The sequence below is a fragment of the Hylobates moloch genome, unplaced genomic scaffold (genome assembly GCF_009828535.3).
Source record: "Hylobates moloch isolate HMO894 unplaced genomic scaffold, HMol_V3 SCAFFOLD_10, whole genome shotgun sequence".
NCBI classification, from domain to species: Eukaryota; Metazoa; Chordata; class Mammalia; order Primates; family Hylobatidae; genus Hylobates; species Hylobates moloch.
In genome coordinates, this window is record NW_026652285.1 from 33,440,039 (window position 1) to 33,460,679 (window position 20,641).

The 20,641-nt window shown below is 46.0% G+C and overlaps 1 protein-coding gene across 4 annotated transcripts in view; it reads right to left on the reverse strand.

Moving 5' to 3' along the window:
* The window catches only part of PAX5 (paired box 5), a 199,635-nt gene that overhangs the window by 111,854 nt on the left and 67,140 nt on the right, over positions 1–20,641 (reverse strand). The window lies entirely within an intron of this gene.

The following is a 20,641-nucleotide window of genomic DNA, read 5'->3' on the forward strand; positions in this document are numbered from 1 at the left end:
GACAGGTGTAAGCCACTGTACCCATACCTTCCAAGATGACATCTATGCCAAGATAACCAAATCAAGTAACCTATCAAAGGCCACTGCTATTTATAGATCTGTTTAACACAAGAAACAGATTCTAAAAATAGTAACTATTATTTTAGAATGCTTGATCCACAGCCATTGTTTCTGGCAAATTGGATCAGCCGGTCCAATTGTTTGGGCCACTCTTTGAATGAGATAGAGAAGCTGCTCTTCAAATCCCAGCAGCACAACTTACCAGCTGCAGGCCTTGGAAAAGTTACTTAACTATTTTGTTCTTCAGTTTCCTTTTCTGTAAAATTAAAATAAAGTCTCTGCCTCACAGGGCTGTTGAGAGAATTTAATGAGTTAATACAGGCAAAGTGCCCAGATCAGTGCCTGGCACATCATTTGCACTCTTATTGTTACAAAGCAGCATGGTCAGGGGCTAGAAAGTGTTCAGCTTTGAGTTCTCTACACCAAGATGCACACATACACCTCCCCCTAAAGGAACAGCATGCAGGAAACTCTGCAGTGCTCCATCAGGAAGCGACTCCCTGAGGCTCGCAGAGGGGCCGTGGCCCAGCTGCCCCTGAGCTTCACGAACTCCGCGATGCCAAGCAGCGCTGCCTCGAGCATTTCTGTGTGTTTCTCCCGGTGCACAGATGGACAGCTTGAATTTGTAAATCAGGAAACTCTTCATGGGAACCAGTCAGAGATCGAGAGAAACCCGAGCAGTTGACCTCAGTGTGTAGTGCTGGAAAATAAGATTTCCCAGAACCAGCCAAAACCTGGGCCACGTTCATCAGGTTGAAACCTCCGGAAATTTTGACCTCAAATCTGCCCATGAGGGGACTCTAATGATCAATGTCAGTTGTCCTGTAAGATTTTCCTGTAGCTAAGCTTCTCCAAAGCAATGAGAGGTTTGTCTCTCAAGGCCATGTGTGAACGTGTCTGAGTTGTTTTGCCCCACAGCACAGATGCAGCTTTCTGAATACCAGTAATGGAAGGGAAAACTACATGCTAGAGATAGGTTATGGTCACCAGGACCCTTTGCGATTTAAGTCCATTTTGAGTTACTTGAAATCCACTGGTGAGCTGGCCTGGAAGCATTCCCAGGAGACACTTGAGGCAACTTCTTTACCAACCACCAGCAGGCGGGGCCCAACCAACTTGGAAAGCCCCATGGCCGCTTCCTGCTCCTTAGCTCCTAACCCCCAAGCCACAGTGTAAAATGATGACTCAACCACGCGCAGGGCCAAAACAGGAGGGAAGTGGTTACTTTTTCCAAATCCCCAAAACCCATTCTAAACAGGATCAGAAGCCCAGAAAAAGGATAACAGAGAATAGTGCTGCCCCCAGGGCACATATATCACAGGATTTCTCCAGATTTATTCCATGTGCTATAATTTGACATCCAGATTCTATTCATAAATGAATTTATTCAGAGGAACCCATATAAATAAATATGCCTATTCCTAAAATGATGTCCCTTATGGAAGCAACGTTCCCCTTTCCAGCAGCTCCAGAGGCAGCGCCATCAGGCCCACCACTGATCCTCATACTCCAACATCCAAAGTGACAAGCCCTGATGTTTAAAAAACATGAAAAATTACACTGTGGCTCCAAACCTACCATAAATGTCCCGTCAGGCTAATGCAATGTAAAAATGTTAAACCTTGCTTTGGATCAAGTACCATTTCCTCAGTTTCCTGAAATTTTATGTATTCATTTGTTTATTTATTTTTTATTTTTTTAAAGTCAGGGTCTCACTCTGTCACCCAGGCTGGAGTCCAGTGGCATGATCACGGCTCACTACAGCCTTGAACTCCTGGGTTCAAGTGATCCTCCCACCTCAGCCTCCCGAGTAGCTATCACGCCTGGCTAACTTTTAGTTTTTTTGTAGAGATGGGGTCTCGCTATGTTTCCCAGGCTGGTCTCAAATGGTCTCAAGTGAAAGTATTTAAGGATATGCACTGTCCAGATATTACATTACTGTATTACATATTCTATTATGTTTCATTATATTATATTTGTGCATATATGTGTGTGTGAACATATATATATATTTTTAACAGAATTTCCAAAACCATCACCCACACCCCCACCACACCTCACACTTTGGCCACCTGAAACTACTCTCCCTTTCCCAGACTGAACACATATGCGTATGTCTCCATGCTTTTGTTCTTTCTCTTCTTCCTCTTTCCACTTCCCTACCTGGCACCCTCTTCCTCATCCTCCTCCCCACCCACTCTCTGTGCCCCCCACCCCCGTTGCCCCTTGTGAAAGGCAGAGCCGTGTCTATATCATTGAGACACTCCCTGAGAATGCAAATAGTAATAAATAACATCCTCTGAATGTCTCCCATGTGCCAGGCACTGTCCAAGACTTTGGAGACACATGGCAGCCTCACACTAGCTCTGTGCTAGCATATCGGCATGGCCACCCTCCTCTTGTGGATGGAGAAACCGATGCTAAGTGAGGGGGAGCAAACTATCCCAATCACAGAGCCAGCAGGGACGCACGCCAGGTTCCAGGACCAGGGACTCCAGAGCCCTGGCTCTTACCGCCTTGCCATGTGGCCAGCACAGGTGCAGCCCGACCGTAAATGGGAGCAGCGAGTGTCCCTGAGAAAAAGGTTACTGAGGCTGACAATCCATCCCTTCCTCCAAGAGGGACGGGACACATTCTGTTAGGCAGCTTCCTCAGAAGTATCACAGTCTGGGTTTAAATACCTCCTCCCTCCTTTTGAGGCAGATCTAGGAGACCGGAGAACTCGTCCTCCATTGCACCAAAAAGGAAATATTAAATTGTTTGTTTGTAAGGGAAAATCCTTACAGTATAACCCAGAATTAATAATTTAGTACAAAGATTTCTTAGCTCCTCAGGCAGAAGTTCTAAAAGTGATACAAATTGTTATTTTGATTGCTTTAATGGAATATTTCCCTGGAAGCCTGGGCTCATTTGCCTGTGTAATCTGTAGCCAAGCAAACAGTAAAAACAGAGAAAGCCTGGGGAAGAAAAAGTTCCCAGCAACTCCCTAGCACAAATGCTCCATCACTGCAGGTCAGATAGGGCCTTCTGGTCTGTCTCTCATTCCCTCCCACCAAGACAATTCTTAGCCACTCTGTCTCCCTGCGCAAACTCCCTCCTGCCTCCTCTCCAACTCCTTTCCTGCCCAACCCAGCCCTACCCATCTGAGCTTTCCTGATCCCTTTCCCACCATGACCCTGACTCTCTGCCCTGTAGAACCTCTGATGTGGCAGAACACTCCTTAATAATAATAACAATGATAATAAAGGAACATTTGGAGTACCTATTATGGGCTGAACCCTCTGCCAAACCCTCTTTATGTGCATCTTGTTTAATCAGTACAACCACCTACAACACAAGTATTGTTGTTTTTTTGTTTTGTTTTGTTTTGTTTTTGAGACAAAGTCTCGCTCTGTCGCCCAGGCTGGAGTGCAGTGGCGCAATCTCGGCTCACTGCAACCTCTGCCTCCCGGGTTCACGCCATTCTCCTGCCTCAGCCTCCCAAGCAGCTGGGACCACAGGGGCCCACCACCACGCCCGGCTATTTTTTTGTATTTTCAGTAGAGATGGGGTTTCACCGTGTTAGCCAGGATGGTCTCGATCTCCTGACCTCGTGATCTGCCCGCCTCGGCCTCCTAAAGTGCTGGGATTACAGGCGTGAGCCACCGCGCCCGGCCAACACAAGTATTGTTATTATCCCCATTTTACTTATGAGAAAACTGAGGATAAAGCAGTGGTAAAGCCAAGTAGATTGGAAATAATAACTTTGTATACAAAGGAAGAAAAGCTCATGTTTGTTTGAGACATGATAATAACCAGTGTTCTCAAAGCTAGGAATAAAGGAAGAATCACATAGACTCCAGAGGTAAGCCTACATTCACTTTCATCACCACAATCTCCTAAGAGATTATGTGAGCTCAAAACTAACATAATAGGTTGCAAAGTCACAGGCAGCTGCTTCCAAAGCTTGTGCTCTTAACCATGACACTATACTACTTCCAGTAGTCCTCCAGACATGGGTCCCTGACGCACTCCCCAGTAGAAAGCACACCACCGTCCTCTCCCCAGGCCTTTCTGGGCCAGGCATGGGGTCTGCAAAATTCCATGCCATTGCTCACCACACCATCCTACCACAGCATCTCCTCAGAATTCCACATTATCAGAATTCCACATTATCAGAATTCCACATTATCTGCCCAAGCCAATCCCCTCATACTGTTAGTGAAATGTGGCCATTCCTCCTGGCAGATTCCCCATTCCTCGGGACCTCCCACCACTATCTTCACCTACCCTCGACCTCCCTAAGCAACACCTCTTTGACTCCACTGGCCTTAATCTCCATTCCCCAGCTCCAGCCCCATGGATGGCCACAGATAGGACCGTTATTAACCTGTCATTTAGAACTCAGTCTAAGTCCCTAAGCTCCTTCTGAAAGCTTGTTTGTCATAATCTTCCTTGCATGCTCTCATCCTGATGAGCCGGCCCTTGCCGGGAAGCCTTGAACTACTGTAACCAACAGGTAGATAAAGTTATCTGTCCTCTTGGTGAGCCTGAAATGAAAATATCACCAATTCTGTTGCCCTGACCCAAGAATGGTCTGCACCTTTTTAAAAGCATTGACACTGAGCTGGACTATGTGATGGTCTTCAATAAAGTCATCCCATTGGGTTTCATAGCCAAGACATCAGGAAAGAATCAACAAATTCATCTTTTCTCCAAAATAGAAGAGAGGAAATGCAACCACACGCGTCACAGAATGCCAAAGCTCAGAGCTGGAAGGGACCCTAGTGGTTACCTCTTCCAAGCCCCAATCTGACACTTGAAACCCCTCCTTAGTCTTCCTCCCAAGTGGCCCCACTGCCCACACCAGACACTCTCAGTGACAGAAGATTCCCAGCCCAATCCACATTTAGGCAGCTCGCCTGCTTGCAAGGTTTCCTTCAACTGAGATGAGAGCTGCCTCTCTCTAATTTCCACCTAAATCCTGGGTCTGCCCCTTGGAACTACAAAGAAGCCTGCTTCTATTCCTTCTCCACAGGAGCCCTTTTGAGATCAGATCACGTTCTTGCATAGCCACTGAGTTTTCTTTTCTTTTTTTTTTTTTGAGATGGAGTCTTGCCCTCTCATCCAGGCTGGAGTGCAATGCCGCAATCTTGGCTCACTGCAACCTCCGCCTTCCAGGTTCAAGTGACTCTCCTGTCTCAGCCTCCCAAGTAGCTGGGATTACAGGCACACACCATCACACCCGGCTAATTTTTTGTATCTTTAGTAGAGATGGGGTTTCACCATCTTGAGACCAAGCTGTTCGAACTCCTGACCTCGTGATCCGCCCACCTTGGCCTCCCAGAGTGCTGGGATTACAGGCGTGAGCCACTGTGCCCGGCCATGAGTTTTCTTTTCTATAGGCCAGCCAGTTCCACTTCCTCTACAAGTTCCTTGTAAGACATATTTGGGGGTAGGGAAGTAGGGTGGTAGGGTGGTGTAAGTAGGGGGCAGGATAAATGGGCATTCATGGAAGTATTCCTTCCAGGTGTTCAAAAAGCAAAAGTATTCTCTAATTGTTGTCCTTTCATATGTCTATCCTATTAAGCTTGTTAATTATGTTGTGCAAATCTTACAAATAACCTTTCCAATTTTTTTGTCAGCTTGATTTATTCATTAACAAGAGGGGCAGTTTAGTCTCCCCAAAATATCATGGGATTTGTTCATTTGTTCGTTGACATTTTTTGCTTTAAATATTTAGAGACTTTGTTGCTAAGTGCATACAGGTTCAAGAGTGTTATATTTTCCTACAAATTGTTCTTGTTACCATTAAGCAACAATCCTCTTTGTCCTTGAGCATACTTTGGGCCTTAAAGTTTATATCATCTGATAATGAGATTACTCTATCACATTTTCTTTGGTTAGTATTGCCATAATTTCCTCTCTCAGTCCTTGCAACCTTTCAGTACCATTTTGTTTTAGGTTAATTACTAAAAACACCACATTTCTGGGTCTTGGTTATTTTACATGTCTTCTATTTATCTTGCAAATCCAATCTATTTATTGAGACTACTCAAATATTTTTATTTATTTCTATCCTCTATTGTCTAATTTTATATTTTTAATTTACCTTTCTTCTCCCTTACCTTCTATTGGATCCACTAAGTATTCCAAATATTTCTTTTTGCTTCTTCTGGTTTGCACATTATGCATTCTATTACCATAATGGTTACCCTTTAATTGTTATCCTTAATTTGCACACCTGCATCCTTGACCTAACCCAGCCTAACGTTTATCAATATATCTATCTTCCTCCTATGAAATGCAAAAATCTTAGAATGTTTTCACTTAGATCAGCCTCCTCCCAATCTTACATATTATTATTGCCTTTTTTTCTACTTTGTTTTAAACCTCCGAAACTATTAATTACTTTTACAGGTGATATTATTTATTGGACAAACCTATTTAGATTATTGTTCATTTATCTATTTATTTGGTTACCATCACTTCTTAAACCCCATTCTCTCCTTTTGTATTTCATATCCTTCTTGTAGGCAACATATGGATGAGTCCTTCTGTTTTTTTAATATGCTCTGACAATCTCCCTTTTTTTTTTTTTTTTTTTTTGAGACAGAGTCTTGCTCTGTCAGCCAGGCTGGAGCACAATGGCGAGATCTTGGCTCACTGTAACCTCCACCTCCCAAGTTCAAGTAATTCTCCTGTCTCAGCCTCCCAAGTAGCTGGGATTACAGGCGCATGCCACCACACCCAGCTAATTTTTTGTATTTTAGTAGAGATGGAGTTTCAATATGTTCAATGGTATATTTAGACCATTCACATTCAAAGTGATTATTGATATAATTGGATTCATATCTACTATGTTTGTAACTTTTCTACTTGTTGAACTTGTTCTTTGTTTCTTTACCTCCCCCTTCTTCCTTCTCTGGTTTCAACTGAACATGTCATACAATTCCATTTTATCTCTTCTGTTAGCATTTCAATTATATTTCTTTTTTTAAGTATTAGTACTTTCCCTAGAATCTGCAATATATGTTTATATCTAATCTAAGTTCACCTTCAAATGATACTATTCCTCTTCAGTCATGTACCTTCTAATAGAATATTCCCAGTTCCTCATTCCTGTCCCTTAGGACATTGCTGCCATTCATTTCACTTATCCATATGTAATAAATCACTCCATACATTGTTATTATTATTACTTTACACAAACAGTTATCTTTTAGATCAATTAAAAATAGAAAACTCAGAGGTCTTATTTTACCTTCATTTATTCTTTCTCCAACTCCCTTCTTTCCTTTATGTAGATCTGAGTTTCTGAACTACATCATTTTCCTTCCTCTGGAGAACTTCTTTCAACATTTCTTCTAGGCCAGGTCTGCTGGTGATGAATTTCCTCCATTTATGCTTAACTGGGAAAGTCTTTATTTTTTCCTTCACTTTTGAAGTATAATTCCCCATGATATAAAATTCTAGGTTGGTGAGTTTTTTCTTTCAACACTTTTAATATGTCACTCCACTCTCTTCTTGTTTGCATGGTTTCTGACAAGAAATCCACTGTAATTTTTATTCTTGTTTCTCTATAAGTAAGGTAATTTTTACCTCTGGCTTCTTTCAAGATTTTCTGTTTGTCTTTGATATTCTGACATTTGAATATTATATGCCTAATGCAGATATTTTGGTGTTCTCTAAGTTTTCTGCATTTGTGGTTAGCATCTGTCACTAATTTTGAAAAATTCCCAGCCATTGTTATTTCAAATATTTCTTCTTCTTCATTCTCTCTTCTCCTTCCGGCAACCTAATTATAAATATGCTATATCTCTTAAAATTATCCCACAGTTCTTAGATGTTCTGTTCTGGTTTTCTGGTTTGGTTTTGTTTTTTCACTCTTTTTTCTCTTTGCTTTCCAGCGTGGGAAAGTTTCTATTGTCATACCTTCAAGCTTCCAAGTCCTTGGTCTGGCCAGTCTAGTGATGAGCCCATCAAAGAAAGTCTTTATTTCTGTTACTGTGTTTTTTATTTTTCTTTTGATTCTTTCTTAGAATTTTCATCTCTCTGCTTACATTACTCATCCATTCATGTATGTTGTTTACTTTTTCCATTACAGTCCTTAACATATTAATTATAGTCATTTTAAATTCCCTATCTTGGCCAGGCACAGTAGCTCACACCTGTAATCCCAGCACTTTGGGAGGCCAAGGCAGACTGATTACCTGGGCTCAGGAGTTCAAGACCAGCCTGGGCAACATGGTGAAACCTGGTCTCTACAAAAAATACAAAAATTAGCCAGGCGTGGTGTTGCTGCCTGTAGTCCCAGCTACCGGAGGGGCTGAAAGGGGAGAATCACTTGAGCCTGGGAGGTTGAGGTTACAGTGAGCTGAGATCATGCCACTGTACTCTAGCTTGGGTGACAGAGCAAGACCCTGTCTCAAAAGAAAAAAATATGTATCTATCTAATAATTCCAAAGTCTGAGTCTGGTTCTGATGCTTACTTTGTCTCTTCTTACTTTTTTTTTCTTGCCTAATATTTTGTTGAAAGTTGTACATGATACATGAAGTAATTGGACTAAAGTAAGGTTTCATGTTAATCTGGCAGATCTCAGTTGTAACTCTGTATTCTTATGACTTTCTAGATTTGGGAGCAGCGGTTTGCCCTCTGACCTCAATTCTCAGATAGGCCAAGAAAACGTGTTGATTTTCCTTTTGTTCAGCTTTACTTCTTATTGTAAAGATCAGAGTAATGGTGTCAAAACTTCACTTGTCAGAGCTGAAACTGCAAGTGTCTCATATCTTTCTTATTGAAGTACATGATTTAGCAGTTCAGCAAGAGTCTGTAAGTGGTAAACTCTCCCTGCCATTATCTGAAAATGTCTTTATTTGCCTTCACTATTAAATAATCATTTATCTGAGTACGAGGTAATTATTACTATCTCTTAACACTCGAAGATATTTTCTGTTGTCTTCTGACTTCTAACAATGCTGAAAAAAGTGCCCTGTCAGTCTAAAAGTTATACTTTCTCCCTAGTTGCTTTCATAATTTTCTCTTTGTCTTTGATGTTCTTCAATTTCACTAAAGTTTTGCTTAGATGTCTGTTTATTTTTATTTAACTTGCTTGGGATTTAGTATGCTTCTTCAATCTAATGATACATGTCTTGCAACAGTTTTGTTTCATAAAGTCTTAGCTATTATTTCTTCAAATATTGCCTTTTTTCTCTGTTTTTCTTTTTCCATGCCAACTGTTTGGTGTATGTTGGACTTTCTCATGATATTTTCTTTTATCTCTTACCTTTTTCTTTCATATTTCCCAACTCTGTAGCTTTCTATGCTATGTTCCTGAGAATTTCCTCAGCTCTGTCTCCTCCCAAATCACTAATTTTCTATTCAGCTATGTCTTATCTGGTATTTAACCCATCAGTTGAATTTTTAATTAATTCTGACATCATAATTTTTATTTCTAGAAAATTTATTTGATTCTCTTTCTAGTCTGTTCCTTCTTTTTCCATGGCATTTTATTCTTTTATAATGGTTTCTAGTCTTTTTCATCTCTTTAATCATTTTCTAGTCTCTTTCAAATTGTCTGTTATCTTGGGTTCTTGGAATACTCATTTTCCTGGTCATGTCTCCTAACTTTCCCTCATTTTCTTGGGTGGTTTGACATTTTTAAATTGTGAGCTTATTTAGTAGTTATTATTTATTCTGTAGGCATGTTGTACATATGAAATTGTGGAAGGATCCAGATGAAAGTTTTTTTATATGCATCTGTGAGGCATCTCAGGGATTTCACTAATATGCATCCAGTTTTTGTATTATTTCTATTCTTGAATTTTTAAGAAAGTTTTGTTTTTCTCTGAGTCCCATGTAGAATCAACTTTCCCTACTGCCTCCTTCGGCTTGTAAGTAAAACTTACCCAGTGCCCATTTCATGGAAAGTGCAGCCCTTCCAGGTTTCTAGTTTTTTGCAGGAGCTCTGCTTCCCGCTCCTGTATATCACACAATTCTAAGACTACATCTTTTGTCTCAACATCAGCATCAAAACCCCAGCCCCTGTTCACTAGAGACTGTATTGAGAACCCATACCCTGGGCCACCAGGACATTAGCTCATGCACTTAAAGTTCTGGCTTTGAGCTGCCTTTTAAATTCCAGCCACTGAGGAGTTCCCTCTTTTTCTTTCAAAAAAAAAAAAAATATATATATATATATATATACACACATATATATAATGTTTTATTGTTATATTTGATCCAATTGTTTGCAATAGGAGAGCCTACAATAGCTCAGACCTTGTTATAAGAACCAGAAATCTATGTTCTTTTTTAAAAAATAATTTACGAAACAATAAATGTTTATTTTTATTGTTTTTTAAGAGTTTTGTAAAGAGCCGACTTCCTTAAGTCAAACTTCTGACACACCTTCAAAACAAACAAGGTGTAAAACCAGAATTATCTGTTCTTTCGTCTTTTTTTTTTTGAATTACTAATATTGGATAGCCTTGTCTGAGGGGAAATATCTCTACTCAAAAGTCAATTCTCACATAGTATCTTTGGCTGCATCAATTGCTGTTACTTTATGCCACACAACACAGCACAGGTGGTCAATGTCACTGACATGGCATATCTGTAAAAATTTCTTGGATGAATGAATGAATAAATGAATGAAAGGACATCCGAGCAAGGTGCAGGCAGCTCTTTGACAATTCACTTGTAATCTTTAAATCCCACAAACACAGAATTTGCCTGTCATCAAAAAGAGTGGAACAGACAGGAGGAAAAACTGTAAACAAGTCAAAATAAAAATAAATGATGGATTTCCCATTTGTTTTATCACTCACAGAATGTTAGAGCTGCAACGGATCTCAAGGATGACCCAGGGCAATCTCCCACCCCAAATGCAAAAACCATGACCCAGAGTGACTAGCCCAAGAGCCATCACTAAAGCCCAGAACCCCACACTTTTCACTATGGCAGTTTGCCCGGTATTCCCTCAAATATCCTCCTCCCTTACAAAGCAGGAACGATTTTTATTGGGGAGCTGTCCTTGTGCTTGGTCCATGGGAAGACAAAGACTACTCAACTGTTTAGAAAATATTTCAAAAGCTACTTAGAAACAAATGGGCATCCCCAGGCAATATTCTTGGCAGCAAATCAAGTGAAGAAGGCTGAGGTCCCATAGAGTCCATGTAATTTTCATCCTTGGGTCACTTTGAGATGATGACAATAGAATAAATAGAATAAGGGAGAGTATGGCTGGTCTAGAGGCACCCGGCACTTCTAGAGATCTACGGAGCAACAATTCCAGAATAATCCTTGTGATTATCTCGTTCCAAAGGCAAAATAGCGTCCAAGTTAAATCTTAAGCAGTTCAGTGTTCAGGAAGGTATTTCTACCTCCTCTCCTCCTGCTAGGAACAACTAGGATGAGAAGCCCTGTCCCCCTGCCTCCACCCTCTTATAGCTCCCTGCCATGGGACAAGTCAGTTATCCGACTGGTCAGAGCCCAGGACATGTAGTGAGCTGTGCTCGCTGGTGGGCGGCATCAGTGTGCCTTGCGGCTCAGAAGCCTTTCTCTGGAACTTCAAGTTTCTACATGCTTCAGGCTTCCCATAGGAAGGCCCAGTTAAGTCCCATCTCTCAGTTCCATCTTCCCCTCCTGCAACTGGGTGGGTAAGCCAGGGAGGGTCTTCTCTACAGGGCAGTCAGTTTGGGAAATAATGTGCCAGAAGCTTCACTTAGGTCTCTTCTAAGGGGTGCTTAAGTTAAGCCTAAGTGGTACTGCCCAGCTCAGGTTTTCAGAGCGCCTAGAAATGGTTGGGAAGGTATCGAATGAGTATTTGGGTACTTGTTCAGTGCCCAAATCAGTACCTTGTCCATTTTCGCTAGGCTGGCAACCCTACAGAGGAAGAATAAGAAAGAAGATTCAAAGCTCCAACCAAACCCCAACTCTTCCTTTCCACAAAAGCAGAGCCTTACAAATAGTGTGCCAAGATATCAAACTCCCTCAGCCTTTGGATGACCAGGGCACATGTGGGGAAGCTAAAGCCTGTAGGCCAGTTGCCTCCAGCCACGAGCATCCTGTTTATCCCGGTGTGTTATGCAAATATTAACACTTTCTATGTGTGCTATGGTAATTGGGAAGTCCTGAACAAAGGCACATCCAGCCTACCATCTCTTTCTTCAATCTCTAAAACATATGACTTCTTCCTCCTTCAAGTCCCCAAGTCCCTGCCTACCCAGCTCCCACCAGAGAAGTCAGTGCAAACTACGAAATTCTTATTCTCATCAAGAGTTGAGCTGATGCAGTTGATGGTGACCACTGGAGGCACCTTCCGATAGACTGAAACTTTTCCACCTAAGGAGGACATTTTCCCAGGGGTACCCTCTGGGTGGCAGGAGGTCTCAAAGCCCCAAAGCTTATCTTCCCAGAGCGTCAAGTTGGAAAATCTAAGAAGAGCTACCCTAGAGGGTCTGGGATTTTTCTTAGTTAAGTTGGGCTATCAGAAAGGCTGCTTTCTTGAGCCGCATGGTCACCGTAGCCCTGCCCCTGCAGAAATGCACTGATTAGCATGTGGGCGTCATACTCATCCATAAGACAAGCTCTATACAACCTACTGCAGGGCCTCTAATTGTGCTGTTGAGGACCGTGACCATTGCCTCACTGGTCTACCCACTAAAAACCCATGTGAAAATTTCCTTCCACTCTAAATGTCAGGGAAAAAAAAATGGCTTCCATTGAGGAATTGGACTCTTCTCCACTGGTGGACAATGAGAAGAACACAACTGATTGCATTTCCCATTTTGCTTTGACCATCAGGAAGCTCACAATCAAATTCAAGCTAACTCTAGGAACTATGGGGGCCTGGCTGGAGATTTGGAGGGTTGGTGAGGGGAAGTGTGAGGAGGTGGGGGAGCAGAAGGGAAAGGAGAGAAGCCGTGCATGATGGGGCCACACTTCCTGGGCAATACTACGGACTGGAGAGAAGCCAGACCCAGGCAGCCATCTTCAGGGGTACAGCAACGTCGCTTATACCCTAGCAATAGCCTCCTGGTCCCCTAGCCCTCCAAGTCTCCTCACAGCTGCAAGAATAATCTTCCACTCTGTGTTGGATTGGATCCTGATATTCCCTGATTTCAAATCTCACAGAGGCCTCTCTTTGCTCTGAAGATAATACAATCCAAGGCCCTGGCCCCAGCACACAAGTTCCCTCGCATGCAAAGCGACTTACAAGTCCCCTCCCACCTCACTAACTCACCACATACCACTTTCTGTCACTGTGCTGACCAGCCTACCCTCCCCCATGGGACCTGACCCTGAACTCCTGGGCAGAGGAGGCCAGATACTGTCTGGAGGCAGCAAGGCTGACAGCAGCCACCAGTATCCTGGCCCTGGCATCTTCACCAGAACCCCAGCCCTGCTCCCTGCACTAGAGGAGCTGGAGTCATCCAATGGCCTCCCAAGACCCTGCAGTCCCCACCCCTTTGCTGCTCAGGGCCATGGCTCCTGTGATGCAGACTGACCCTCTTTGTCCACCCTAGTGAGGATTCCTGGGGGAAACTGCCCTTCAGTGCCCCTCCTGGTGCTTCAGTGTAAAAGGTCTTCTCTACTCCTTCCCTTCTTCCCACCAGACCCTTCTCATTCTTCTTATCTTAGAATCATTCTTTCAGGTTGGAAAGGCATTGGCATTTAGATAATTAAGCCCTCTGGATTCTTAAACTTCTAAAACCACATATATGAAAATGGATAGATTCTACTCGCATGCCTCCAGCAATGGGAAGCTCACTATTTAACAAGGAGGCCCATTCCACTGTCAGAAAGCTTGGGCTATTAGTGAGTTCTTTTAGCCTGTCTTCTTCCTTGCCCACAACCTCAAGCCTTCTCTTCATCAGACCCAATGGCCCAAATTTCTCCAGTCATTCTTCCTAGGTAAGAATTTCCTAGCTTGTGCCTCTTCCACACAAGCTCTACTTTTGCAAAGAAGGAACTTGGCCCTGAGCACAGCCCCGTGAGGAGAGAGGCAGGGTGAGAGGAACAGAACTAGCTCAGAGGAGAATGGGACAGTCACCACCCTAGACTTCTGTTTATGCCTCCTGAGACCACACTGGTTCATGTGGCAGTGCCAGCACCTCCTAACTCATGCTCAGCTCCTTGCATGATCAAATTGAACCCTCAGGTTGCATCTCCAGGAAACTATCCATCTCTAAGAATCAGTGGGCAGCCTGTGCTGCAACTGGGGGGCACCCCAATGGCCACCAGCCTGGGCTCTGGTGCCAAAGACCTGGCTTATGATCTTGGCTCCATATTTACTGCGTGCCCTTGGCTAAGTCACTGTACTCATCTCACCAAGCCTCAGCTGTTCTGTCTGCACAATGGGGATGATAGGAGTTGTTATGACTTGGTAATGAGGTGGGGTAGGTAAGGGTCTTCTCAGAACAGAGCCAGGCACGCCATAAGCAATGACTACATAGTTGCTACAGCAATTACTACAGCAATCATTAAAACCCAATGTATTTATGAGCTCAGATAAGAGACAAGTTGGTGCAGGCTGAATTGGTGCAGGGTCAGTGAAGGCCTCACAGGGCAGGCAGGACTCCTCCTGGACCCGGATAGGGTAGGATTTAGAAACAGGCTGAAAGAATGTTCCAGGCAGGGAAACAGTGAGCAGCAGCTTAGAGAGTGAGCCATAAAATTAAGAAAGTAATAACTGTAGTACCTGTCACCAAACACGCTGAGAGCCTCACCTGGGATTCACACGTTCATACGCATACACACGCACACACATGCGCACGCCAGCCCTGGGAGAGGCTGGGCCATGGGCAGCAGCCCCCTTGGACACAGGAGCAGCCCAGCCTGTGTGGGCAGTGAAGGGTCAGGCCTGGCCACGGCCCAAGCATCTTGTGAGCAAGCAGAGGGACATGGGGACGGTGAAGGGGCGTGATGGGGATGAAGGTCTGGGGTTGGGTTTCAAGTGGTGGGAAACCATGAGGAACTCTTATGGGAGGTAGGCTTCAAGAAGAAAGAGATCCAACGGTAGTCGCAGGAACAGGACGAGAGGCAAGAGGTCCCAGTGAAGGTTGCTTCCAAAGTGAGCAGAATAATCCAGGCCATAAATCCTGGGCTCTGGGACACACTGCCCTCAAAGCAGTCACACCTCACCTCTGCATTCCAGCCCTCTGTGGTTGAGGTCCCCTCCTGCTCCTCCACCCCATTGTACCTGACTTCCTTTCACTGCCCCCCATTTCAACCATCCAGGCCCCCTTGCAGCTCCCTGCCCACACCTGCATTCCTCTCTTTGCATAGTCCTTTGCCTGTGCTGCCCCTTCGGCCTCAAATGCCTTCTCCAGCCCGCCATCTGCTATTGCCACAGGGCTGCATTCTGCCCTTCCCTCAAGGCACCTCCTCCAGGAAGCCTTCCCCTTTCTCAGCCTGGCCCACCTGTCTCCCCACCCCCTCCTCTCCTTCTCCCCTCCTCATGGTGGAACACAGATCCACAATGAAGGAAAATGAGCTCCCTGAAGAAAAAAACCACATCCTCTTTCTCCCCAGGGTACCCAGCCCTTTTTCTGCCTCATGGTCGAGGTTCAGGCCATCCCTAATGACCAAGCTCAATCATGCTCAGAAGCACAAACCAGCCCCTTCCCAGGAACGGGATGCCCACAGGAGAAGGCAATGCTAGAATCCTGTTCAGCCCACCAGCCTGGAGAGGTGCCACCACTGAGAGGGCAAAGCAGCTGATGACAGCAGGAGGCATTTCTAGTAGCTTTCCCTGTTAGACAAGGGGCAGATCTTCTCCCGATTTAACCCCCTGTGACCTTTGAACTTCCTGGGAGGTCAGCAGCACGTCCCCTTCCCCAGCTGTCTCTCTGTCTCTGACCCAATGGGAGGGAGGGCCCTGGCCCGTTCCATTTTGCGCCCGTATTGATCTGTTGGCAGCAATGGGCTGGATAATTAGCCAGGAATTAGGGTTTCTATTACAGCCAGGAGGCGGCTCCAGCTGATTTATCACCTGAATAATTTACTGTGATTGAAAGGAAATTAAAATGAACTCCATTTGACAACTGTGAGCTTTTATGGGCTTTAGTGAAGGCTCAAAAGCCAGATTAATAGCCTGGTGTTGGTTAATAGTCTGCCGAGAGTAAATACGGCAGGCTGTGCTCCGCGGCCTTCCTGTGGCGGCCGGCTGAGGGACCCGCTCCCACCAGGAGCGCTGCGCCGACGACAACGTCAACGGGAGTTTTACTGAAACAGATTCCACTGTTGGAAACACACACACACACACACACGCACGCACGCACATACACGCGTGCGCACACACAAACTCGCCACCAGCAGCTTTATTTTCTTCTCTTCCTCCAACGTGATTTTTACTCACTCCACATGTAGGGAAAACAGAATTGCTTTTTCAATAACCATTTTGAAAAGGACGCGTTTCATTGCCCAGGAGTGGTCAACATTAACCCCTTCCACCCAGGGCAAAGGGTTTACTACATTTCCCTATAAAAGCCAGCAGCCTGGGCCCGCCCACCCAGGTAGATCTTGGCGGGAAAAGCTGCAAGTGGGGCAGGCTCCGAGCTAACAGCAGTAACTGTCAGGACCCCTGCCTGGCCCAAGTGAGGAATGTTCTTCCCATGGGGGACAGGGTGGGAGGATCCGGGAGGATGTGGCCTCTCCAAACCTATGGCAAGTTCTGAGAGTTCTGGAATGACAGGCAGACTCTGACTGCAATAGGCCAGGTCTGGAAACCAGCCAGCCAGAAAACTGGCACCCGGAATCGTCCCGGACCTGGAGGCCCATGGAACCATCTTGCATGAGATGAATACAGAAGACCCTGAGATGAGATTCCAGCTCTGCGGTTCAACAATCTCGGAAACTCCTTGAATAAACAATCTGTGAAAAAAAAGTTCCAGTCTATATAATGGGGCTCCCAAATCGTGTCCAGCCTGTTTGGCAGGCATTTGCCTTGGGAGTCCAATGAGAGGATGGATGTGAACGGTCTTTGTGAACTGAACGCTATGGTGTGTAGGTGAGGAGGATCGCTGTTGTCACGTTCGGTTTCAGCTGCTGCGGCTGTTCTTGTTGTTGTCATCATCAAAATCATGATTACTCCTACCACAGATATGGAAACTGAGGCCCAGAAAAATAGTGACTTGCTCAGCAGGGCAGAGCCAGGACTCAAATCAAGCTCCCCGACCCCAAGGCCAGTAAGTGCTCTTTCTTCCCCACTAAGCTGCTCAACGAAAGTGACAGCAAGGCCCCCATCCAGGGCACCAGGCCACAGAGACCCAAACTGAGACAGCTCCATCTGCTCGAAAATGGAAGAGGCAGCCAGCCTCTGCAGCCAGCACCTCAGGCCCCCTTCCTGTCACCACTGCCATGCCACGCTGGGGCTCACAGGCGAGGCCTGTGGAACATTCACCTCTCAGAGAGCTAGCATGAGGGGCTCAAGGAAGCTGTACCCTTGACGCACATCCCTTCCCAGCCTGCGGCCCCTTGCTTGGGCGTCATTTGTCCAAAGTGATTGGGAATCGGGCACGAGGGTATGTCATTCATAGTCCAGTGCCTGTGTGTGTGTGCAGGGCAGCCTGGTCGCCTCACCTTCCATCTCTCCTCATTAAGACACATTACAGGGAGGTGAAGCAGATTAACCAGAAAACACTGGGTCAGTCATTATCCCGCCACACAGTTCACCTGCAGTTGCCGTCTCAGACCGCACAGTCAGAGACAGGCCTGCAGATGTGCCCGCTCATTCTGAAGGACATTGGAGATGCTGAGTCCTCACAGAGTTTGTAATCAGGTCTCCTCCCCATCAGACCCCATCTCTCCATAAGCCCATGGGACCTGTCCTTCAAGCCCCCCATCCAACACTGCCCCCTCAGTGCCATTGTCCTTGATGCTCCCAACCCAGGTAACATCCCCCTCTCTGGCTGACACCTCATCAGGACCCTCTGAACGGTCTCTCTTGTCCTGCAGGCTCTGAGTCCACAGCACGCTGCCCCTTTGAGACTGGACAGAGCTGATGAGCACCTGGCACTGTGCCTGGCTCCCAGCCCACGTTCAGGGAAGAAGTTAGAGGAGTGGCATGTGAGCAGGTGAGTGAGTGAATCCACGGGCAGCTTCCAGACCACACAGGGATGAGGCCTTGCAGGCTGCATGGTCTTCCTGGGCACTCTGAGCTAAAGGAGCTATGGTGCAGATTCTGAGTCTCCACGACAGTCATGTGAAACACAGAGGGAGTCTCACACTGAGTGTCTGTGTTAATAAGGGGTTCATAGAAACACTTGTGCTGCAGAGGCCAGGTGGAGTTCAGAGGCCTGGATCCCCGCTCTTCCCTGCTCACTTGCTGGGTGACCTCACACATGCCCTGTCCTCTCTCTGGGCCTCTAAAAAAACAAGAGGTTGAAATCTTGCCTCTGTGTTTCCTGTTACCCCTAAAATTACATGATCTTGTCAGCCATTAGAAGATAAACTTTCTGGCCAGGTGCAGTGGCTCAAGCCTGTAATCCCAGCACTTTGGGAGGCTGAGGCAAGAGGATCATGAGGTCAGGAGATTGAGACCATCCTGGCTAACATGGTGAAACCCCGCCTCTACTAAAAAATACAAAAACTTAGCTGGGCGTGGTGGCGGGTGCCTGTAGTACCTGCTACTCGGGAGGCTGAGGCAGGAGAATGGCGTGAACCCGGGAGGTGGAGCTTGCAGTGAGCCCAGATCACGCCACTGCACTCCAGCCTGGGGGACACAATGAGATTCTGTCTTAAAAAAAAAGATAAACCTTCTGGCTGGGTGCGATGGCTCATGCCTATAATACCAGCACTTTGGGAGGCCAAGGCGGGTGGATCACCTGAGGTCCGGAGTTCAAGACCAAGCCTGGCCAAGATGGTGAAATCCCATCTGTACTAAAAATACAAAAAAATTAGCCAGGCGTGGTGGCAGGCACCTGTAATCCCAGCTACTCAGAAGACTGAGGCAGGAGAATCACTTGAACCCAGGAGGTGGAGGCTGTGGTGAGCTAGGATCACACCACTGCACTCTAGCCTGGGCAACAAGAGCAAAACTCCATCTCAAAAAAAAAAAGAAGAAGAAGAAGAAGATAAACTTTCTTCCACATTCTGGAGGGAAGGACAGGCCTCATCCAGGAAGGTTTCCTGATCGAGTCCCCTCTCACTCTCCACCCGTGTCAGAGAAAATGTGCCTTCTGCCTTCTCTCAGAAGGGCTCTGAGCAGAGCAGAGAGGGTGCTTTTGATGGAAACGGACTCTCCTCCCTGAAGTCCAGGATCTAGAGTGTGTGGGGGCAGCTATGCCCAGCACCATAACCATGTCCTACCCAGCAGAGGTGTCACTCGAATTGTAAGAGAAAGACTAAAATCCTCACCCCCGTCTACAAAACCAGGCCCACCTCCCCAACATCATCTCCGCCTGTCCCTGAGCCACAACCACGCCGGCTCTCTCCGTTCCTCGTTCCTGCAGCCTCCCTCTCAACTCAGGGCCTTTTCACTTGTTGTCCCCTCTGCCAGGCACTTTCCCTCCACCCCCACTCCCCTTCTCCTTGCTCCACCCAACCCCTTCAGGCTCAGCATAAATACCTTTCCCCCAGGAGGCCACTGCGGCCTTCAGGCTGGCTCAGCCTTTCCTCTAGGCTCTCAGAGAACCTCGGACACCTCCTCCTTAGCACCAAGCACACCTGTAACCCATGACCCTGTAGGTAATTCTCTTACTGGGATTCTTCTACAAGTCTGTAGGCTCCCTGAGGGGAGGTCCAAGCCCGTCTTGTTCACTGATGTGACCCGGGGCATGGCTCCATGCCTTGCACAAAGTAGACACTCATCATATTTGTTATGTGAATGCGTCTTGCAGCGTGGCCTTAGGCAAGTTGCTCTGCCTCTCTGGACCTTGGTTTTACCATCTGAAAACAAAGTGGCTAGAAGGTCTGTAAGAGCTCTCATAGAAACTGCTCAGACACAGACAGACTGTCATAGATGGGTGGCCCCAGAGGCCCTGCTCCTCCCTCACCACATGGTTCTCTCCAGCACCTCCCCTCTCCAGGGGAGCTGTGCAGGGAGCCTACACTATTTGGAATGAGTTTTTGGAGAAAATTCCGAAGCATCCTCGAATTAGCATTTAGAGGAAGCTCAGTGCAGCCAGTTCTCACCACTAGTACCAGCAAGGAAAGTGCTGAGGAAAGTTATTGTCTGTAGGGTCTCTCTCTAGTTGGCCCACCAGCTGGGAGCTCTTGGCAGTCCAGAGCCATGTCTAGCCTGCAAGCTTACCTGTCAAGGCCCTGGCACACACTGGGTGTCAGGAAATAGTCTTATGAATTGAATCTGGTACTTCAGGGACCTTAGTCAGGCCTCAAGAGCCTCTCACTGGGCCGAGCCTCGTGATCTCATCTCTACAGCCACAGGTAGTGACTACTCTGCCCAGGGTATAGCAGACAGCCAGTCAGCCAGGGCTGGCCCTCCTGCTTTCTCCCTCTCTTGCAAATAACCCAGGTGGGAGTTTGTGCAATGAGACATTTCTTTATCTCCAGACTTTTGGACTCAGTCACTAAAAGCATGACAAGGCGATCTGGTGAGAGGGCAGACAGTGGGATACCCACCCGCTCCATCATTCC